This window comes from Pan paniscus, chromosome 21 (genome assembly GCF_029289425.2).
Source record: "Pan paniscus chromosome 21, NHGRI_mPanPan1-v2.0_pri, whole genome shotgun sequence".
Classification (NCBI taxonomy): Eukaryota; Metazoa; Chordata; class Mammalia; order Primates; family Hominidae; genus Pan; species Pan paniscus.
Genome location: NC_073270.2, coordinates 1,033,366 through 1,056,537, shown reverse-complemented (window position 1 = coordinate 1,056,537; position 23,172 = coordinate 1,033,366). Strand labels below are relative to the sequence as shown.

The window sequence follows — 23,172 nt, the reverse complement described above, 5'->3', positions numbered from 1 at the left end:
CAGTTCTAAGGATTGAGATATTTTAAAAATCAAGAAACAATTTTTGTTCAGTAGAAAGTTACAGTATAGTTGACAAGTAAGATTCATACAGAAAGCTATCTATACATCTAGCGATCATTTATACTTTAGATCTTTCAATCTACTTATTTGTTTCTCAACGTTGTTGCAAAAAAAAAAAATCTGAAATGGCTTGCATTAAGATATACAAGGTAAAAAAAAAAAAAAAAAAAAAAAAGCAAAACCCCAAAAGGCGAACAAGTATTGATTTCATGTTCAATTTATTTAAAGTCTAATACTACTTGTCAATTTGGCCTTCCGAGGAAATGCATCATATATTTTTAGTTGAGCTTCATTTTGGAAGTGACTAGAGATTGTGAGTTGGGGAAAATAATTAACTTACCCTGCTAAGCTCACACATCAATTAGGTAGCAGAGCTGGGAATAGAAAGCATAGTTTCCTCTTCTAGATGCACTGGGGAAGCTGCATGGAAATCTGGAATCCCTCACTTCTGTCAAATGCATATCCTGTTTGTGTCTCATAACCTGAATAAAGCTGATTATGTAACCAGGTTTCCCTGGCAGGTGTGAAACTATTTTTAGGAAAGATGTGTCATTGCTTAGAAGTAGATTAAAACAAACAAACAAACATATGGGTTGTTAGTCTACATAGAACAGGTGAGGCTGATCAAATTTCCCCCGCAGTGGATGAGTACAGTATAAGAAATATCAAGGCTAATTGAACTGTGAACCATTGATCATTGTTTAGAGAACAAATGAATCTTTCTCTGCCTGGTGGAGGAGGATGGTAACATTTCACTGCTTGAAACTCACGAGACTTTCAAAAACATGTATTTTTGGTGTTCAAATTTTAGGTCCTGCACCCAATATTGTCTCAGACAAAATCTACCAAATCAGCAAAACGATTGAGGAATATGCTATATGTGCTGATCTCCGAATCGACCTATCTCGACTAGGAAGACAAGAATTTGACCTAGAGAACAAATTCAAACCATTTAGAGGTAACAGAGATTTTATTTTGAAGAAGTCAGAGTAACTATGTGGATGGGGCTGACTGGTTTCTGTAGGGAAGTAAACTCATGAAAATTATTGCATTGTTAATCTCAGGGGTGACTCGATAAATGTGTGTAAACTTAATATGGTGTAGAGAGAAGACATGAGAGCAGCCAAGATATTCAGAACTGGAAACTTTCAAAAACCACTTCCCAAACTCGATATCATTTTCAACATAGGAAAAGTTTTATGGTTGACTTCATTATAGCATTCCAAAAATAGGCTGTGAATTGCCAAAACTTGTCTAAACAATTAAGGTGAAGATGCTGGAATGCCTTAGTTAAGAAGAAACCTAACAAGTCAATGGGTTATTAAATTTCTCATGAAAGGTAGGAGTTTCTTTTCCAAGCCATAACCAAGCTTGGAATAATTACGCATCAGCTTATTGAATGCATAATTATTGATCACCTGCCCTATACCAAGCACTGTGTTAGGAGATTTTACAAAGGAATTCAGTAACTATCAAATATATTTAGGCAAGTGATTCAAAAATTAAGGAACCAAAATGAGATTGTCAAAAATATTATCTTATATTGTAAAGCAAATATAACTTCTACAGTATTCAGAAGATAGCTTTTTGTTTTATAGATTAATTTTAGACCATATGACAACAACATTAATAACATGTATATATACAACATTTTCCCCCGTATTTTATCATATTGCTTTTTCCTAGAAGGCATAGAATAGCAATAGATCTAACATGTTTTACTTTTTTAGTGCTTCTATAAGCTTGAATGCAGTTTGTGTTAAGATGGTATCCTCATTTTAGAAGTAATTTAACTTAGCCCAAAAGAGGAAATACCTGGTTTGTGTCCATGTGATATTTTAGGGATAGAGAAGATTAAAATGGATTGTGTGGGGGTCACAGTATTTGCCCAATGTTACCAAATCTTTCTTGAGAAGTTTTGAGTCAGTTGTTTGCTTAGGTAATGAGCAGAAATTTACAGAGAGCCATGATACTCACTGGAAGCAACAGTGCCTGCTTTTGCTAATCTAGCTGGGAGAATGCATAGGCATATGTGTGCACACGCATGGGATGGCCGGACAATTAAAGGCAAGGGGTACATTATATTAAGCAAAATGATTTCAATATGTTGAATACATATGGTTGGAAGGACTAGGCTTATTTTTGGCATCTTCACAATTTTTATAGTTGTCCAAGAGACCCGAATCTTCGTGGGCTCTCATTCAGGCTCATTGCTGCAGCCACATTGCTAGTTGAATGAGTTTTCTAAAAATGTTACTGATACCAGGAGATAGGTAGAGGGATTCCCTGGCTTCCAAGAATTTGGAGATAATCGTTTGGGATAATTTATGTGCTGTATTCTTGCTGGTTCAAGTGTTGAGCAAAGCTAGAGTTAATTAGGAACAAATAATTCCTCTGCATTTCACTTTAAAGTGTCAAGAGCATGAACTATATGATGTGAACTTTCAATTTTTACTGACTTCTTGTTCCCTCGTTTTTCACATTTGTTTGGTACTGTGTGTTACCTATTGTAAATACCAAATGTATTTAGGCAAGTGGTTCAAGAATTGAAGAGCCAGAATGAAATTGTCAAAAACATTATCCTATAATGTAGAGTGAGTAAAACTTCCAAAGTACTCAGGGCATAACCTTTTGTCTTACAGATTAATTTTTTTATGGCGGTAAAATATACATAACAAAATTTACCATTTTAACCATTGTCAGGTGTACACTTTATACAGGTTAATTTTTAATTACTTCGTAGATTATTATGCTCCTCATGTAAAAAGATAATTTAAAAGTATCCATGTTACAAATATAATTATATTTGAATGAACACATAGATTATATTGACTTAAGTATAAGAAAAAATATGTTTAGATATGTATTTGATCAGATGAAGGGATAATATTATATGGCATATTAAGATCTCATCCATGAAATATCACACCTGGATTTACTAAAAATTATTGAAAGTGGGTTGGTAATATCTTCAGTGCAAGTTTAAAAGTATTTCAGGGTTTCAAAGTAGTATGTATTTGAAAAAGCTGAAAACAATATACATAAGTTTCAAAATTTAGCTAAGAATTTAAAAAAGCAGGGCTCCTGGACAAATTTTAGCACCTAAAGAATTGATTTACTACTTCTTGGAAAAGTACTTTCTGAGCATTAATTATACACTGATTGACAAGTATGAAAAATGTATTCTGAGCTTTTTGGTATGTCACATAAATGAATAAAACTTTTTGGATTCTTGGTTACTGGGTGGTGCTAGATACTGGAAAGCATTTGTGTTTAATGAGAACTTCTAGATATTTGCCATTCACTTGGAAATTGGGTGCTAGATTGGGCATGAATGAGATTTCACGCAAACCCAGGAATGTATTCATCCCCAATTCTGCACTCGAATCTGGTAGGCACAATGGCATTTGGAAAATAGGGGTCACTACTGAGGTCACTTGCTGATTTGTTTCATACCAGCTGAGTCAGTCTTTGGCCAGCCCCCACAAGAAAGGCAACCGGATATGCCAAAATGCCTCTACACATTGAGATGTGGGCTGTGTGCATTGTTTTGGGAGGGGAAGTGGGAGCAGGAGTCACAGGGCACATTTTTATCTTAATTTATTCTTGTGGTTGATATTTTCCTTGCAAAGAAGAATTTATAACTTGGTATCATTTATACCCATTGAGCACCTGAAAAGCTTGTAGTATCTTGATTGTGCCCTGATTTGTGATTTTTGTCAACAAATGGGCACTTCGCTTCCCACATCATGTGTAGGGATATGATGGGCTTGTGACCAGAATTTCATGCTGTTAAGGTAGTGATTCTTTTTATGCTTCCAAGTATCTTTCATGGGTACAGTCAATGACATTTTCCTTTGTTTTTCTATCTTTAGTGGAAATAGTGGACCCAGTGGATATCTATCTTAACCTCCTTCGGACCATCTTTGACTTTCATGCCATCAAGAGTTTGCTGACTGGGCCCAGCCAACTGAAGATTCGCGTTGACACAATGCATGGAGGTAAGCTTGTGATTTTCTCCAAATCAGTGGGCAGGAAATATTGAGACCTCTACACCTGTTGGGTTTCAGAGGTTAAGAGGAAAGTTGGATTCATAGATATTCACACAACATGTGTATGTTCAGATATTTGGAATGCTCTGGAAAACTTCAGGACCCTTATTTCTGTCTTTGGAGGTAAATGAAAACAAAAGTTGAACAAATGAGTTTGAGGCTATGCATGTTCAAGTGTGGAGTATAGTAAAACTGTTATTTATTTGATCATATGCATGACATAGTTTAAACAGTCAAATAAATAGTTCAAGATTTATTGTGAAAAAAATCTGTACCCAATTCCTATCTTCCCCCAATTTGTTACCTTCCAGAGTTAAATTTTTCCATTTTTTCAGCTGTTTCTTTTTTGTATTTATCTCCCTATCATTAAATATTATGAATATACAGACCCTTGTTGATTTTTCAGTTTTGAGCATTACTGAATTCATACTACAGGAACTGGAGCTGCAGCTCTTTTTCACCCTCTCCACCCACCACCCACCTCTCCCCCCACCCTTTCCACCCACCAGTTAGGGAATCCTAGCATGCTTCCCTAATTATATCATCAGTTTGGTAAGATCATTGTCTAGTGTTTACATTACCACAACACTGCTGAGCCATGCAATATGCTATAATTATATTTCCTTTACAGTACAACTTTTTGATTTCCTTGGAAACAGCAATTATCTTGTTTTCTCATTGCTTGCTTTTAATCAAGTATGTTTACCACTCTTAATCCTCAAGCTCTCCCCTAGTGTCTAAATCTTCCTTCACTTCATTTTCCTGGAGACTTTGATCTGCCCCACTCTGCCCTGGTTGCTCTCTGAGCATGCTGTCATCATGAAATCTCCCTTTATCACCACGGTAGTAATTCTTTTTACACATCTCCTATGTTAAATGTCCTGTCCCCTGGTTTCTTTGTCTGACACCTTGATTTACTCGCACATTTTGGAGGAACACATTCTCCAGGAGCTCAGTGAGAGAAAGCTCATGGTAGGTAAATATTTTGTGTATTGTGTATCTGAAAAGGCCTTTTATTCTACACTTGCCCTTGATTAATATTTGACTGATATGGAAATCTATGTTGGATGTTATTTTTCTTTAGAAGTTTGAGGGCATTGCTCTACTGTGTTATAGCTATTATATTAAACTTGAGAAATCCAGTGCTATTTTGATTTTTAATCCATTGTCTTTCCTTTTTCTTCTCTGGAAGCTTTTAGGACATTTGACTTATCTTCAGTGTTCCTCTGTTTTACAATAATGGATCTTAGTGTGGGACTCTATCTTTATTATATCGGACACCTGATGGACCCTTTCAGTCTGAACACTTGTGTCCTTTAATTCTGGAAAAGTTTTTGAATTACTATTTAGTAACCATTCTGGTTATTTTTACTACTGAATCGATCCTTTAATTATTCTATTTCCACTTCTCCTCCCCAGTTTTTCATCTCTTTATTTTGTTCTACTTTCTGGGAAATTTCCTTGACTTTATCTTCCAGTCCTTTAGTTCTACCATTATATTTTTAATTTCCCAAAACTTTTGTTTGTATTTTCCAAAGATTCTCTCTTGTAAAAACACATCCTAGTTATGTTTCATGGATACCATATCTTTTTAAACTTAGGTTTACTGAGGTATAATTTATACACAGTAAAACTCACTCCTGGTAGGTATACAGTTTGATAAGATTTGACGAACATTTACAGTCATGTAACCACTATCACAATCAAGATTGAATATTTCCATCACCCCAAAGAGTTTTTTGCAGCCCTTTGTAGTCAAACCTCTCCCCTTATCCCCAGCCCCTGGCAACCACTCATCTGCTTTCTGCTCCCATAGTTTTGCATTTTCCAGAAAGTTATATAAATGGAAGCATACAATATGTCACCTTTTGCTTCAAGCTTCTTTCACTCAGCATAATAATTTTGATATACATTCTTGGTGTTGCATGTATCAGTAGTTGTTCCTTTTACTGCTGAATACAATTTTATTGTGTTGTCGATATACCACCATTTGTTTATCCATTCACTGGTTAATGAAAATTAGATTTCTTTTTCTTCTAGTTGTTGGCTATTGTAAAGAAAGATACTGTGAACATTTGTGAACAAGTCTGTATGTTTTCATTTGTCTTGGGTAAACAGCTAGGAATGGGATTGCTGAGTCACATGATACGTGTATGTTTCCCTTTATAAGAAATGGCCAAATCATTTTCCAAAATGCCTGTTCCATTTGCACCACTGGCAATGCATGAGGGCTCCAGTTTATCTGTATCTTCACCAATACTTGGTACTGTCAGTCTTTTCCATTTTAGCCATTCTACTCTATCTTGTTAATCTCTATTAGGATATTACTGATATATTTTAAAAAGTTTTCTTCTCCCTGTATAATTTTTGTTTCTTCCAGGTTTCTCTTTTTGTTTATTTTCACCTCATCTCAAATACATTTCTCAAAATTTTGGTGATCCTTGGCTTTCTGGCATATTTAAGAATGAGGCACTAAAAATCTGCTGGGAGCTCTGAGCCTGCTGTGGGTCTTCTCCATGGGCCTTACTCTAAGGGCTTCTGGCTAGGCTGTTCTGTTCTTTCTTGTTGGGCTGATCATATTCCTCAGGAAAAGAACTTTCAGGTTCTTGCCTTAGCATTATCTGGCCTACAGGGAAGACAGCTTTGCTTTTTTTCCAAATAGTATGAGCAATGTTTCTGGGTTTCAGCCTCATTGCCTAGTTTATACTGTATGTCCATCTTTGAATCAATTGCTCTGGCTGGAAGATGGAGGACGCTGATTGTGCAGACCTAGGTCACCTCCTTAGCCTTGGGGAGGTGGGATTTAGCCATACCCAGACCCCATGAACTGAGATGGGGAAGGGAGTTTTTCTCCAATAGAAATCCCAAATGCTGTATCCAGAGGAAGAGGAAATGTGTGCTGGGCAGGCAGAATCAAGAGATGTGCACTATTGGAGGATTGTGTGTTGTATTGGTGGAAAATAAGTGGAAAGCAATATCTTTCAGATATTTCAGCTAGGAGGATTACATGCTGTTCCACAAATGTGCCTTATGTTCTACCTCAGGCTCTGTTCCCTTGCTCATAATGTTCCTTCAATTTAGATGGGCTTCCCACTCCAAACCCAAACACTTGCCAACTTTATATTATTCCGTCAAGTTCCACCAGAAATGCTGCTTCTTCCTTGAAGCCTTATGTGTGGTTATTGCTTCTCTGAAGCCGTTGGATATAATTATTTCATCAATGTGCATTGTTTAGTCTTACCACTGCAGTCATTCATTTGCAGCTTTGACTCATCCCACTACTAGATTACAAGCCCAGGAATGTAGAAACTATGTGCTTTGCATCCCTTCAATATGATCTCTTCATTTCCTAGCAGAGCAGCTCCATATTGCATACTCCATAATGTTCATTGAACTGGAAAATACTATTCCTTGGCATGTATTTTGGTAAAATGTGCTTGTTTTTATATGCTTCAGTGGTTTATAGTGTTTAATTATATACTTGGCAGAGTCCAAATGATTGCAGAGACAAAGAACATTGCCAGAGCCCTTTAATGCTTTTGCATATATTCAGCTAAAGCTTTTAATACATGAAAAGCAACAGGCAATGAATCATTATTATGTAGCTGATTTCTTTCTGGCAACCTTTTAGAAAAATTTCAGGTGAAAAAATGTATGTAACTAGATGATTGAATACATCTTCTGTATTCCTACCACAGTAACTGGCACATAGTAGATGCTCAATAAATAGTAGTTCAAGCAAATATTGTTCTATATTGTATCTTTAAAACGATTGTAAATTTATATTTTTCTTCTGGGTTATTAAATGGTGTTTCCTGTACTATTCAGAACAAAATACTCTGGGGAGAAGGTTCTGCAAATATTTAATATTGCTGTGTATCTATTTTTAGTTATGGGACCTTATGTGAGAAAAGTTCTGTGTGATGAGCTGGGGGCCGCAGCCAATTCTGCAATAAACTGTGTTCCCCTGGAAGACTTTGGGGGGCAGCACCCTGACCCAAACCTGACATATGCAACGACTCTTCTGGAAGCAATGAAAGGAGGAGAATATGGATTTGGAGCTGCATTTGATGCTGATGGGGTAAGTAGGAAAGCTCTCTGTCTGCTGACCCTTTGATCCTATAATGAGCCATGCACTGGAAAGCAGAGAATTAATGAACACATCTGGAGCTAACATGTATGGGACATGTGTGCCCTAACTGGCTCTGCATCTGCCCTTCTGTTTAATGACTAAGTGTTGCAATTAAATAGCGATTACTTTTCTTAGTTCCAGATTTACATTATGGCATACAAAGGTTGTTTATTTAAAAATATATATTTTTCAATAAATCTTTATTTATGATAAATAAATCTTTATTTATCAGGTGGCCTGAGCTTGGTGTTGTTGAAAGCACCAAGTTAAGAAATCAGCTATTTCTGCAAGAAGCAGTGTTCTCTATTATGTTTGGGAGAAAGAAAGAGTTAGGTATTTGGGGGCTTCTAAAGCTTGAGCCACATTTCAACAGGTGGAACATGTTCCTGGTGTGTCAAGATTCTGGGCCCTTGGTACTCAGATTTCGAAGAATGTTTCCCATGTTCTCTTTGGCCTCATTCAAGTTGTTAGATTGTTAAATATAAGACGGCAGTAAAGTGGATCGTGATGATTATGGGAATGGGCTGCTAGCAGATGCTTCTCTCCGATCATTTTTACGCATTCCTTCCTACAGGACTGTTATATGATCCTAGGCCAAAATGGCTTCTTTGTGAGCCCTTCTGACTCCCTGGCCATCATTGCTGCCAACCTCTCTTGCATTCCATGTTTCCGTCAGATGGGGGTTTGGGAGGAGTATGCCAACCAGCATGGCCCTGGACAGGTAAGCAAGGATGTCACCGTGAAAAACTTTATGGTAGACCTTTGGCGTCGATGTCTCCTTTGTTGGTTGCTGGCGCTTATTCTCCCCTGCTCCATTTGGGAATGCGTTGAAAGCATGGGAACACGGTATAGTGTACTGGGTAGAAGCTGGAGAATCAGGTGGCCTGAGCTTAATTCTTGGTTCTGCCACTTACTAGCTGTGGGAATTTAGACTTATTTAGTCTCTGTGCCTCAGTTTTCTTATCTGTAAAATGTGGATAATAATAGTGATATCTTTATATGGATTGTCATGAAGTACAAATGAGGTGCTTCATGTAGAACATTTAACATGGTGCCTGGTACATAGTAAATACTACATAAATGTTTAGCAACAGAACTTATTAACCTGAAAGTATGTATGTATAAGTGAGGGGAAAAAAGCATGGGTTTTGAGGTCAGATTATATTATGTTCAAATGCTAACTTATAGCCTTATTAGCGCTGTACAAATAGAAAAATGATACTTCATAGGTTTATTGTAAGAATGAAACGAGACAGTGCATAGAAAATACCCAACAAGAGGTTCACTCAGTAGGGCTCTAACTAACCCTATTAGGTTTCATTCTTCTTGCTCTATCCATCCCTCTTGTCTATCACCCTATATTATATAAAACATTGAATTTCAGAGTCTGACATTTTCAACCAGCACGTGTTATTATAGAAACAGTGTATGTGCCTGGTGGAAAGTTAGAAAACACAAATAAGAGAATGTAAACATCATATCCCCTACCTTGGGTTACCTATGTTAATAGAAAAACTTATATTCCTTACTGTATCTCTTTCTATACATATACGTTATACACATATAATTAAAATACATAATATAATATACATAATATATATACATATATAATTTATTTGCCTGTGATAATACCAAAGACATCAAAAAGTACATTGCTTGTAACCTGCTTTTTCTTTTCCATCAACAATTGCCAACTACGAATTAATAAATTTTGGCCAGGCGTGGCGACTCACACCTGTAATCCTAGAGCTTTGAGTGGCTGAGGTGGGAGGATCACTTGAGGCCAGGAATTCAAGACCAGCCTGGGCAATAGAGCAAAACCCTGTCTCTACAAAAAATTTTCTTTAATCAACCAGGTGTAGTGGCATGTTCCTGTAGTCCCACACCAAATGTTGATTAGGATAGGAAGCAACCGGAACTTTCATACCTTGCAAACAAAAGTGTAGAATGGAAGACAGTTTGGCAGTTTCTTGTAAAATGGAGCCTACAGCTGACCAACATTCCATTCCTAAATATTTACCCAAAAATAATGGAGATGTGTCCAGAAAAGACCTGTGTAGTAATATACATAGTTGCATGATTCATAATAGCTAATAACTGGAAACAATACAAATGTCCATCAACAGGAGATTGCAAAAATAAATTGTGATATATTTATATATTCATATACTACACAATAACAAGGAATGAAATTCTGACACATGCAGTGGGTGTGGATGAATAAAAAAAATTAAATGATAAAAAGCCAGTAACAAACAAATACATAATATATAATTCCATTTATGTGAAGTTTCAGAACAGGTAAACATATATGTGGCAATAGAAATTATTACAATGTTACTGTATGAGGGGTAGGAAGAAGGCACCGGGAAACATTCTGAGGTGACGGGAATGTTCTGTGTCTTAATCTGGGTGGTGGTTACATGGATGTGCACACTTTTCAAAACTCATTGAATTGTACCCATAAGATGCATTTCACTGTATATAAAATTTACCTTATGAATGAATCAACACCATGAAAAAATAGCCACGAAATCCAGAAGATGAGATTCTATGGGACAAATTAGCTAGGTGTGATGACGCACGCCTGTAATCCCAGCTACTTGGGAGGCTGAGGCAGGAAAATCGCTTGAACCCAGGAGACAGAGGTGGCAGTGAGCCGATACCATGCCATTGCACTCCAGCCTGGGCAACAAGAGAACAAGAGTGAAACTCTGTCTCAACAACAACAACAACAACAACAAAAATACTGAAGGGCCATAACATGTGGTTCTAAATGAGATACTACATTGGGCAAACCATTCAAAAAAGACATTCTGGAGACACTGAGGGAAAATTTCAGTATGATCTTAGTTTCAGATGACATAAAAATTATTTATTTGTTTATTTTAGAGAAAGGGTCTCACTCTGTTGCCCAGGCTGGAGTGCAGTGGTACGATCATAGTTCACTGTAACCTTCAACTGCTAGGCTCAAGCAATCCTCCCAACTCAGCCTCCTGAGTAGCTAGGACTACACATGCGCCATCATACCCAGTTAATTTTAAAAACATTTTTTGTAGAAATGAGATCTTGCTATGTTGCCTAGGCTGGTCTCAAACTCCTGGCCTCAAGTGATCCCCCTGCTTCAGCCTCCCAAAGTGCTGGGATTATGGGCATGAGCCACTGAACCTGGCTACTTTTAATCTTCTTATTAGTATCTTTTGATGAGCAGAAGTTTTAAATTTTGATGAAGTCTAGTTTATTTTTCTTATAATTAATGGATTATATGATTATTATATATGTCTTTGTCAACTACAAGAAATTTTTGCTTCCTCCAAGGTCAGAGAGATATTTTCTCTATATTTTCTTCTAGAGTCATTGCAGTTTCAACTTTTACATTTATGTCTAGAATGATTTTGAATTAATTTTTGAGCACGGTATAAGGTAGGGGTCGAGGTTCACTTATTTCCCTTATCCAGTTTTTCCAATCCCATTTTTAAAAAAGAATTTTCTTTCCCCTGAATAGCCTTGGCACCATTATTAAAAATCTGTTGACCATATATATGTAGATCTATTTCAGGATTCTCTATTCTATACCCCTGATCCATTTGTTGATTCGTATGTAAATATTACACTGAAATTAGGTGAGCTTCCCAACATGTTTTTCTTCTTTGTCAAATTAAAGGGAAATTATATATTCTAGGTCCTCTGCATTTTATTTCATTTTAGAACCAACATCTCAATTTCTACCAAAGCCTACTGGGATTTTGATTGGGATTATGTTGAATCTATAGAGCCATTTGGGGAGAATAGTATTTTAATAATCTTGAATCTTCCAATCCATGAATGTGGTATATCTCTCTATTTAGGTTTTCTTTAATTTCTCTTACATGTATTTCAAAATTTTTAATGTAGAGATCCTATACAATTTTTGTTAAATTTATTTCTGAGTATTTTCTTTATTTTGATGCTATTATAAATGTTTTATGAATTTAATTTTCCAATTATTTGCTGCTGGTGCTTTTTTGTAAATTGACCTTGTATTCTTCACTAGAGGGGAGAAGAATCACCTACCTTTTGGATGTCTCCCACTCTACTTGTCTCCCTGAGGTGATATGGACCTTAAGTCCACGATGGTGAACTAAACTCAGTTTAAAATTCTTGCCTAGCAGCACCAAAGAGTGGTATGTGATTCCATGTTTTCTCCCATTTACATTTGCCTACACCCTTCCTTTAAAAAAAAAAAAGACTCCGTAGAATTGTAGGGAACAAAGCAAAAATGGGACCATTTCTAGAAATTGAGAACTCAGAGTCATATAGGATCCTGAGTGATATGTAGGGTATTTAATAATATGGGAGTATATTTAACCCTTCCACTTATACAGAATCTTATAATTTAGAAATAATTTGTAACATATCAACTCACTTGATCTTTGCAATAATTTTATGAGGTAATTGAGATAGGCATTACTCTCCTCATTAAAGATGTTGAACCAATGATCAGAGAGCTTAAGTGACTTGTACAAGGTCACACAGTGAATTAGAAATTGACTCAGGATTTGAAACTAGGTCTTCTGATAATAGGGTACTACTGTATCTGCCCAATAACTATAATTGGATCAAAAGGGTCCCTGATAAACCAGCTGAGAATATTGTCCCCTGTGGGCTAGCAAATAACTTTCCAAACCATGGCTAGGGGAGGCTGGTTTTACTCTGACAACAAAAACCATTTGTCCTTGTTTCTTGTGGAAATTTCCCAGCAGTTCTTGATTTCACTTTACCCCTCCTTCTCAATAAATCTCTGTTTCAGTCAGAAACCAGAGGCCTTGCTTAGAAATTTCACAAAGGACCTGTTCTGATATGTAAGTGACCATTTAAAAGGATTATTCATGCTTGCTGGTTGGGAATCAGAATTCTGTGGGGCTCTGACGTGGTGATTTGTTCTGGGTATTTGATCTGTTGTGTAGGTCCCAGGTGGATTCTCATGATGGACACTTTATAAGCTTCTTTCTTCCTGGGTAAAATCAATGCAGCTTCAAAATTTCGACCTTGACAGTGGTTTCCCATATAGCTTATTTTTTTTAATTAGTAAAATTATAGGAATGTGCCCATAAATGCCAGGCCCTGGAATAATAACAACTGAGGACACAGTTGAGACCCATTAAATGACACACTTGCCTAAACTCCTGGGATTCCAGAATAAGGGGAGGCCTGTACCCTTGAGGCTGATGAATTATTCAGACAAACTTTCATTGTTCACAGATAATTGTGGTTCCCCAAGGGAAGATTTTCAGTGTCTTTAATTTCTACTCTTACAGTGTCACTAAAACAAGGATTCCATTTAGCCCAGAATAATACAGTTTCAGCCTTGAAAATGGCATTCTTTTGGGGCTTTGTCATTCTAAATGTGTCTGATTTGTGGTCGCAGATGAATCTGTGTTGCTGAAATATTTTGGTTCAAATGATTTCAGAAGTAAAACACATTGAAAGTATGTTTGTGGCCTGAGGTCCGTCTCCACCCCATGTAGAGGTATTAAATAATCCTTTGTGTCATCATCCTTCAACAGTATTTATGAAGCACCCATCTGTGCTTGGGGCTGTGCCGAATTCTGTGCAAAACAAGGCAAACACACACAGCCTGAAGCCCTATTCACTAGACATATTTACAGTCTCAAACGCGGCTAGCATCCTTGCATACATCCCAAGAAGCCAGATCTAAAAAGTATGTTTTGACTATGAAAAAGGCCATCCAAGGTCCACCACCCATAAACAGGGTGGTGAATGGATTAGTGCTCATCTACCCTCTATTTGCTCTTATGCCACCCCTATGGTTCACCATTTATCCACTCAAGAAATATTTATTAAGGACCTCCTATGTCCTAGACATGGTCCCCGTGGCGGTGCTTTCAGTCTAATGGGGAAGAGAAAGAATAACAAGTAAGGGAAACATACAGAAACACAAATTGTAACACAGGCTAGTGGAAATGAACTTGGTGCAGTACTCATTGGTGGGCATCGAGCATCTTGCTTAGATAGGAGATCCAGGGGAGGACTCTTGGAGGAGATTAAGCATAGGACCAAAGATCAGAAACAGGTATCTGGACCTGACTGTGATGCTGGGATTAGAAATGACACCCACACATGTGAAAACACTTATTCCTCAGAAGGTAGTCTACAGCTATTTGTTGCCAATCCCCAATCTAAAATATGTACTATAGCTTTATCTTGAACATACTCAGCTGATCGTTGGAATCCAGACAGTGTTAATCCTGCAAGTATGCAAGTATCTACTGATCTCTGGTGATCTCAATTCTTACCACGTCCTTTAGATCTGTGCTGTTTCATCTCCCAGATCAGTCATGATGGATGACAGTGGTGGAAGAGATAGTGATGTGAGCTCATATGTAATTACTCAGTCTCCCATACATTGCTTCTGCTATAGAATGATGGGAATTATTTTGCTTTAGCAGATAAATATGTTCAAATGTAACCTATATTAACATAAAAGAAAAAAAGAAGAAAGCCCTTTATCCTGTAAGTTATTGCCCTGAAACTCTGTATAGCTGATTCAGTTAGGATCAAGGCAGGAAAGAGATGGCACCCTCAAAAAGGTCTTACTAAAGAGAATTTAGTAATTGTAACTTAATAACCTGGTCTAAGGAACGGATGAGGTTAAGGAAACCAAAAAACACAAGAAGGAATGGGGAGGTAGCTTAGCATTAGCCAAAGCGTGAAGCTGTTAACACCCCTAGGACTAAGAAGGGTCCAGGGGAGAGGTCAGGGTGACCACAGCCTAGTGAGGTCTGGAGTTGTGAAAAGTGGGTGGTCAGAAAAGAGCTGAACTTGGCAGGGGGGAGAAATGCCCCAACTTGTCTCTTCTCACCCTCCAACCTCCTGCTGGTGCCTCCTATAACCAAACCGCACTGGAAGCCAGAGGGCAGCCTATGGAGTTCTGCCTCCTGGGGAAGAGAACAGGGCATTTGATGAAGTGGGGATTTTGGGGTAGAAGGGGACAAGAAGCCACCAGCATAAATGGCACAATGGCCCATCTTTTTGCTTATTTCTACTTGCTTATCTCCTAGTCTCACCTTCTTCCCTCTTTTTTGGACTTCAGGCATAGAGAGTCGAGTTAATCATACTCATCATTGAACAATCCTTTAATAATTGGTCTGATTGAAGGCTCATTTCTTATTACTTTAAAAATGATAATGCACTTCTTTTCTGTCTGTTTGACTGCCCCACCATAGACAACCACAAAAAATGTGTTTATTGGGTTTTGTGTATATATTTTTTGCATATATTTTTACTTAATATGACTAGTACTATATAAGAGATTGTATTTGATTTCTTACCTTTTTTTCCACTAAAGACCACACTTTAAGATCCTCTTGATGGCTGTACATCCATCTAGGGTGTTGCTTCAAACTGCTGCTTATTTGTCCATGAGTGCATCCATGATATTTTGCCCTTGATTCCCTCAGCAATGAACACTGACTGCTTCTCACTTCCTATCACAGTGAATACTGCTGCACAGGCACCCTGTGGATATGTGTGAGAATCTCTTCAACACGTGTATTCAGAAGCAGAATTATTGGGCCAGAGGGGGTGTCTATACTTAATGTAGTCAATTTTAACCAAATACTGTCAGATTGCACTCCAGAATGCCCATCTCTTGCCTGCTTCTCCAACCAGTCTCTAAGTTCCTGCATCTTCAAATCCAGGCCAACACTTCATGTTGTCTAACTTTCTAATTTTTATCCAGTAGACTAGATAGAGAGTAACATACCATTGCAATTTTAATTTTTCATGTCTCACATTACTAATGAGTTTAAGCATCTCTTCATATGCTTGAGAAATTTGGGAGTTTCCTTTTCTATTAATTGCCTGTTCCTGTCCTTTGACCATTTTTTTTTTTCTATTTAGGGTTCTTCTTTTTAGTCTGATGAATTTGCAGAAGTTCCTTGGATGATCTAGATACTAGAACCTTTGTCAGTTTTAGGCACTTCTAATTTTCATCTTTTACCTTTAGACAAAATTTTACTCCTGAGTTCGATAGCCAAATTGATATCAGTAGACAGATCTGTTATAGACAACTCAAATTTAACATGTATAAATAGCAACTTTTCTAATTTTTCCTGAAAATTGTTTTTCCTGTGTTTAGTCTCTGCATGAGTCACCTATTATCTAAATAATAAACCTTGGAATAATCCCTCATTCCAGATGTACCACTAATCACTGGGTTTTGTTAGAAGGATCCCTTAAATGTTTTTAAATCATTATTTCTTCTCCATTCCTACTTTTCCTTTCCTACTTTACGTTCTCATTATCTTTTGCTTGGACTATTGTAATAGTCAATAAACTGTTCCCACTTCCTCTAGACTTCCTCTTCTTCATTTCCTCTTCTGTACTGTCCCAAGGGCAGTTGTTCTAAAGCAGAAAGTCGTGCATTTTCTTCCCTTGTTTAAAATGGGCTGGTGGGCTTTGAATGCCTGCAGGAGATTCCGTCTCCTGATTATACAACATGCATAATCTCCTGATTATAGAACATGCATAATCTCCTGATTATGAACACTTCACTCCTGCAGACATTCTTATCCTACACTCTAAACATGTCATGCTGCTTACAGTTCCCCAAATTCGGTGCCCTCACATTTCTGTGCCTTTGCATGCACTTCTGTCCCTGAAATGTATTCCCTTTGCCCCACCTCATTCCACTTTGTTCTTCTTTATCTTTTATGGCTTGAGTCAAGCATCCCCTTCTCAGTAAGTCCTTTGATACCATGTTCCCTCCACCCCAACAGATATTTCAAAAAGTTAACTACTATGAGCTATCAACATGCTTCTTTTGACTTTGGTACAGAGAGACATCTGCTGATACTATCTGTTGATTGCAAAGAAAAATATACCCGACTAATAAGAAGAAAATGAATGGTGCATAATGACCCAATCTCCTTTGGATATAATAAAACTATGCCTGATTTGTGGTTTTCATTTACATTTAGGTGAGTTTGTAATGAGTTGGATTTTTAGTAATGATATGTGGGTACTGACGCTCTTAGCAAATACAGCTTAATCAATGTGAGATGAAAGGAAGCAACTGCATTGTAGTTATTTCCTAGTCGATAATGAAAAACTCCCCACAGCCTGAACTTAAGCGCAAGGTTGTTTATTCCCTGCCCTGGCAAATTGAATGAGGACTGGATTCACTACCAAGGCGTTTACAAGACGCATAAGGTGGCCTTCCTTTATGGTTTGTGTGTTGACCTACTGGAAAGGATGCTGAGACTGGTTCAAGTCTGTAATTGTGTGTTTCTAAGAGTTGGTGTCTAATGGGAAAGTGATCTCAGGCCTGTAGGTAGTAAAAAGCATTTATGTATTAACTGGCTAGAGTGAGAGGAATAAATTGTTAACACTTAAGACTATAAACTGTAGGAGATTTGGAGATAGTGGCTAAATCCTCTTGGAAATGCTGGATGCATCATCTTTTATTCAATTTTTCTGACCCATCTTGGGTTTCTGCTATCTGAGTTAGTCAGAAAAACACTTAGATGAATGTTAAGTAACCCAAGTGCTAAAATATATGGTCGTCATCACTCTCCCATGAGAACTGAAAGACGAACCTTTTTTGGAAGTCAGCTCTCTTTGATCTGCTGTATTTGTGAGGACTCTTTCATACTCAGATTCTGTCTCGGGAAGGGCATTGTCATTATTTAGGGTGTCCAGCAGCCTATTTTCAGCCCTCCCACCGATGTGGCCCTTCTTGGTCTAAACAAGTCACTTTGACCAGTGGTGGATGGATCCAATACTGAAAGAAGCTCCTTAGAATTGCCCTGTCTGATTAGGGATTCAAGGCTACTTTAAACTGGGGTTTCAATGCCATCCAGTCTCAGTGCCACCCAGTCTCGAACATGTGGCGTGCTGTTGTTCTCCAACGGGAACATTAACTTCATGGCCTGCCTTTGTAATCTCAATTTTGGTCTTCCGAGGCTACATTTGGTTAAATAACCTCTCTCTTTTATTCCTTGTGACTTAAAATATTTATTCAATTTAAAAATCAATCCCATTGATTACTGCAAAGAGGCATGAGGTATATGTTTTGAGCTGATAAAAATGTTCCCTATCTTGATTACAGTGGTAGTTACACAGCTATATATATATATGTATGTGTGTGTGTGTGTGTGTGTGTATATATTTGTCAAGGCTCATGAAACTGTACACTTAGAAGTGATGAATTTTGGCTGGGCGCAGTGGCTCACACCTGTAATCCCAGCACTTTGGGAGGCTGAGGCAGGAGGATCACTTGAGGTCAGGAGTTCAAGACCAGCCTGGCTAACATGGCGAAGCCCCTGTCTCTACTAAAAATGCAAAAATTAGCTGGGTGTGGTGGCGCAGGCTTGTAATCCCAGCTACTTGGGAGGCTGAGGCATGAGAATCGCTTAAACCTGGGAGGCAGAGCTTGCAGTGAGCTGAGATCCTGCCACTGCACTCCAGCCTGGGTGACAGAGTGAGACTCCTTCTCAAAAAAAAAAAAAAAAAAAGAAGTAATGAATTTTATTTTATATAAACTATACCTTGATAAAGGTGATAAAAATAATCAAACTCTATTTATTTAAAAATAAAACAAAGCATCTCTCTTGGAACTTCTTTTCTGACTAGGGGCAAGAATCATTGCTCTCTTTGAATGACTCTAGTTCCCAGCATAGAGGTTTGTATTTACTAGACCACCAGTAAACTGACATTGGTTAGGTTCAGGTGAGTTGAATTGTCTCTGGACTCACTGTTTACTGCTTTCCTTTTTGTTTGAACCAGGACATAAATATATGGCCTGCAATCTTGTCTTTGGAAAAGACATAACTTACAGAGTTGGAGGTTCTCAGATATCAGTCATTAGTCAAATTTACTGGTGATATAAAAGATATAAGGAAGGTAGTTTAGCCCGGCCTAACTCTCAATCATATGCTCTGTCAAGCCACCAGAGAAGTTTGGTGCTTGACAACGTTTTAAAATGAAGGAGGATAATGTTAAGTCATCTTAGGCCTGAAGGTACTTCTGGAGTGAAAGAGCATTGCAGTTCTTGTGTGTGCTTTATATTTCAAAATGTATTTTGTAGCTCTCCCCACCAAAAAAGTTTTAAAATGGATTTCAGCTTCAACTTTCTAGGGTAGTGTTGAGCTGGGTCTATTGAAATACTGCTTAAATGCTTGCTAAATATCACTGATTTCACTTTACCTGTCATGCTGAGGGAAAGATAGTATCTAAGATAGATGTGCAGGGTGAATCAAGATGCTGCCTGAAAGTTTTGTGTGCTCAGGAAAGCATTTTTATTTACAAGTGAACTCTATTACAGCAGAGATCCCCAACCCCAGGCCACATAGCAGGTGAGTGAGCATTACTGCATGAGTGCCACCTACTGTCAGATCGGTGGCAGCATTAGATTCTCATAGGAGAGCAAATCCTACTGTGAACTGTGCATGTGAGGAGTCTAGGTTGCATGCTCCTTATGAGAATCTAATGCCTGATGATCTGTCACTGTCTCCCATCATCTCCAGATGGGAACCATCTAGTTTCAGGAATACAAGCTCAGGGCTCCCACTGATTCTACATTATGGTGTGTTGTATAATTATTTCAGTATATATTACAACGTAATAATAATAGAAATAAAGTGCACAATAAATGGAATGTTCTCGAATCATCCCCAAATCATCCCCCTCCCCCAGTCTGTGGAAAAATTGTCTTCCACGAAACTGGTCCCTGGTGCCAAAAAGGTTGGGGACCACTATGTTATATAGTATGTTGTTTGATTGTCATACAAACCTTCAGAAGTATTTGAGGCAGGCACTATTATTGACATTGTATTTACAGAAAAATATGATGATGAGACGTTAAATAATTGCCCAAGGTCACACAGAATAAATTAGTCAATATTGGTACCAGATTATCTGGCTCAAGCCTCATAATCTCTTCACTATTCCTTATTTGTGAGGGCAGGAAAAGTTCTGATTATACTCCGAGTGAAAGTCATTCGTGTGGGTTGGTGTGGGGGTAGGGGTGGGGGTAGGGAGAGAGACATGTATTACCCCCAAGGTGGTAGATAACATCAGATAAGCAGAATTAATTTCAACCCCATACGTCTGTAATTTTGACGTTGAATATCACTACTGTTTAGTAAAACTCTGAAAGAAGCAGTCCTGGCTTTAACTTAAGACTTCCAGGAAAATGTTGACCGTAGTTCAAGGTAAGGTTGGAAATTTACATCTTTGCCTCAGGATCTGCTTGAAGATCATCAGCAGCAGCTGCATTAAAAAGTATTTATTAGGCTTCAGCAGCTTTTCTCCCTTATATTCTGGGTAAAGTGGGTTAAGCAGGTATGATTCCTTCTAGAGGTTGTTTTGTTTTGTTTTGTTTTGGAGATGAAGTCTTGCTGTGTTGCCCAGGCTGGAGTGCAGTGGTGCAGTCTCGGCTCACTGCAACCTCTGCCTCCTAGATTCAAGCAATTCTCATGCCTCAGCCTCCCGAGTAGCTGGGATTACAGGCATGTGACAAAATGCCTGGCTAATTTTTTTGTATTTTTACTAGAGACAGGGTTTTGCCATGTTGGCCAGGCTGGTTTTTAACTCCTGGCCTCAAGTGATCCACCCACCTTGGCCTCCCAAAGTGCTGGGATTAGAGGTGTGAGCTACTGCACCCAGCCTAAGTTTTAAATCTGAGATAGACAACACTGATGACCAGAAACATAAAAGATATCGATTAAGTACAATGAGATCCTCTAGTAAATAATGTGTTAGCAGTTGGATATGAGATGCCCGAGCCTAGGAAAAAATGAAAACAAATCTTGTCAGCCCTATCTATATGCCCTACACAGGTGAGGGCGGAATCCAGACCTGGGAATCCAGTCATCTCATCTCTGATCAAGTTGCTGCCTGACGATTAAATTTGTCATTTGGAGTTCCAAGTTCTTTTAGAGTCCCTGATGGCATTGGTGGTTTATATTCTGGCATGAGGGAAAACTCCTTGTAAGTTGATGCCTGTATTTAAGAATGCAAGATCCACCAGGACTCACAGAGAGATCATATCACTTGGGATCTTTGTGCAGCAAATTAGAGAAAACTAGCTGAAATGGGGCCTAAATAGCAAAAGGAATGTGTTGGCCCACATAACTGAAGTAGATTGGCCTCAGGTGAACCGTGATCCAGCAGCTCACGTGATACTACCATTTGACCTGGTATTCCCTCTTGTCTGCTTTGCCTTAGATGGTATCACTCTTATCCCTAGGCTCTGAGCCTCTGACTGTCTGGTCCAGATAGCAAGTGTCTGCAGGATTTCTAGACCCCATGCTCTTACACCAGCTTGTCTATGAAGATGGAAGACAAAGCTTTTCTTTCCAAGAAGAAACTGAAAACATCAACTCAAGTCTTGACTTTGGTTGGGGTTTGTACTTTCTCTGACTCATTGATTCTCTGGGGCTATAGACGATGGGATAGACTGACAGTCTTAAGCCTCCTTCCCCTCATTAGGTAGAGCTAGGAGGAGGGTCATTCCTTCCCAAACTAAATGACTAAGAATGGATATATTTGTCCTCCAAAGCAAGATCTTTCTTTTTTCCTTCCAGAAAGAGTAACTGCAGTAATTAGGACCCAATTGATGGCAAAGGGGTATGATCTAGGTGAGTCCATTGGGGTGCAGTTCTGGAGGGGGAATTCAGGACCTTCTTCTTACCTCCTCCTACCCCTGCAAATACTCTGAGACTCACTAATAACTGACAGTGGTATTCAAATTGGAACAGTGGTTCTTGCCTCTGACCTTTGCATGTGCTCAAGTAGTCATCTGTCCTTCTTTCTCATCCTCTCCTCTTTATCCCTTTCTTCCTTCTTCCCACCTTTTCCCTCCATCTCTATTCCTCCCTCCTTCCCTTCGCTTCTCCTTCCCTTCTCCCTCCTTCCTTCCTTCTTTTCTTATCTTCCCTTCCTCCCCACCTTGCCTACCTCTCACATTTCCATTTTCCAAAAAACCTTTTTTAGCCCCTTTTGTGTGCCAAGCACACTGCATGGTACTGGATATCCCTGATGGAGCTCATCTTCCCTTCCATGTTCCCTTTTCCTTTAGCAAACTTCAGTGCCAACAAAATGTGTTAATATTCTCTGTGTAAGGTGTTCTGCTAGATTCAGGGAGGTCCGTGGCTTCAGCGTGAATCTCAAGGATAGAGCTGGGGAGTGTTTTAATATCATGATGACATTGTTCATAAAGATTGTCTCACACAGATTCTACTACCTATATTTTGGGGTGGGAGGGAGAGACAGGGAATGTAGTTTAAGAAAAGCAAGCATTTATGTCTGCCAGTGTACTCAAATGAGCTCATGTACGAAGTGGGACATGGAACTCGCTGACCTTTATTGGCCTCTGCATTCAGACTACCTGGGGTTGAATTCTAACTCCTCTGCCTTCTGACTTTATGACCTTGGGCTGTTTACCTAACTTCCCAGGGTGTCTTAGTCTATTTTTGGTTTCTTATAACAGAATACCTGAAACTTGGTAATTTATGAAGAAAAGGAATTCATTTCTTACAGTTATGGAGGCTGAGAAGTCCAAGGTCCAGGGGCATAACAGGTGAGAGCCTTCTTACTGTTGAGGACTCTGCAGAGTCCCAAGGTAGTACAGGGGGTGAGGGGGCTGAGCATGCTAGCTCAGGTCTCTCTTCCTCCTCTTATAAAGCCACCAGACCCACTCCCATGGTAACTCATTAATCCACTAATCCATGAATGAGTTAATCCATTCATGAGGTCAGAGTCCTCATGACCAAATCCCTTCTTAAAGCCCCCACCTCTAGATACTGCCACACTAGGGATGAAGTTTCAACAGAAATTTTGAAGGGGATAAACATTCAAACCATAGCATGGGGTCTCATACTGAGGATTAAATTAGGTTATATATATATATATATATATAGTGCT

At 38.5% G+C, this 23,172-nt stretch overlaps 1 pseudogene; it reads left to right on the top strand.

Annotated features, from left to right (window-relative positions):
* Positions 1–23,172, top strand: part of LOC129394900 (phosphoglucomutase-like protein 5) — a 71,520-nt pseudogene that overhangs the window by 26,316 nt on the left and 22,032 nt on the right.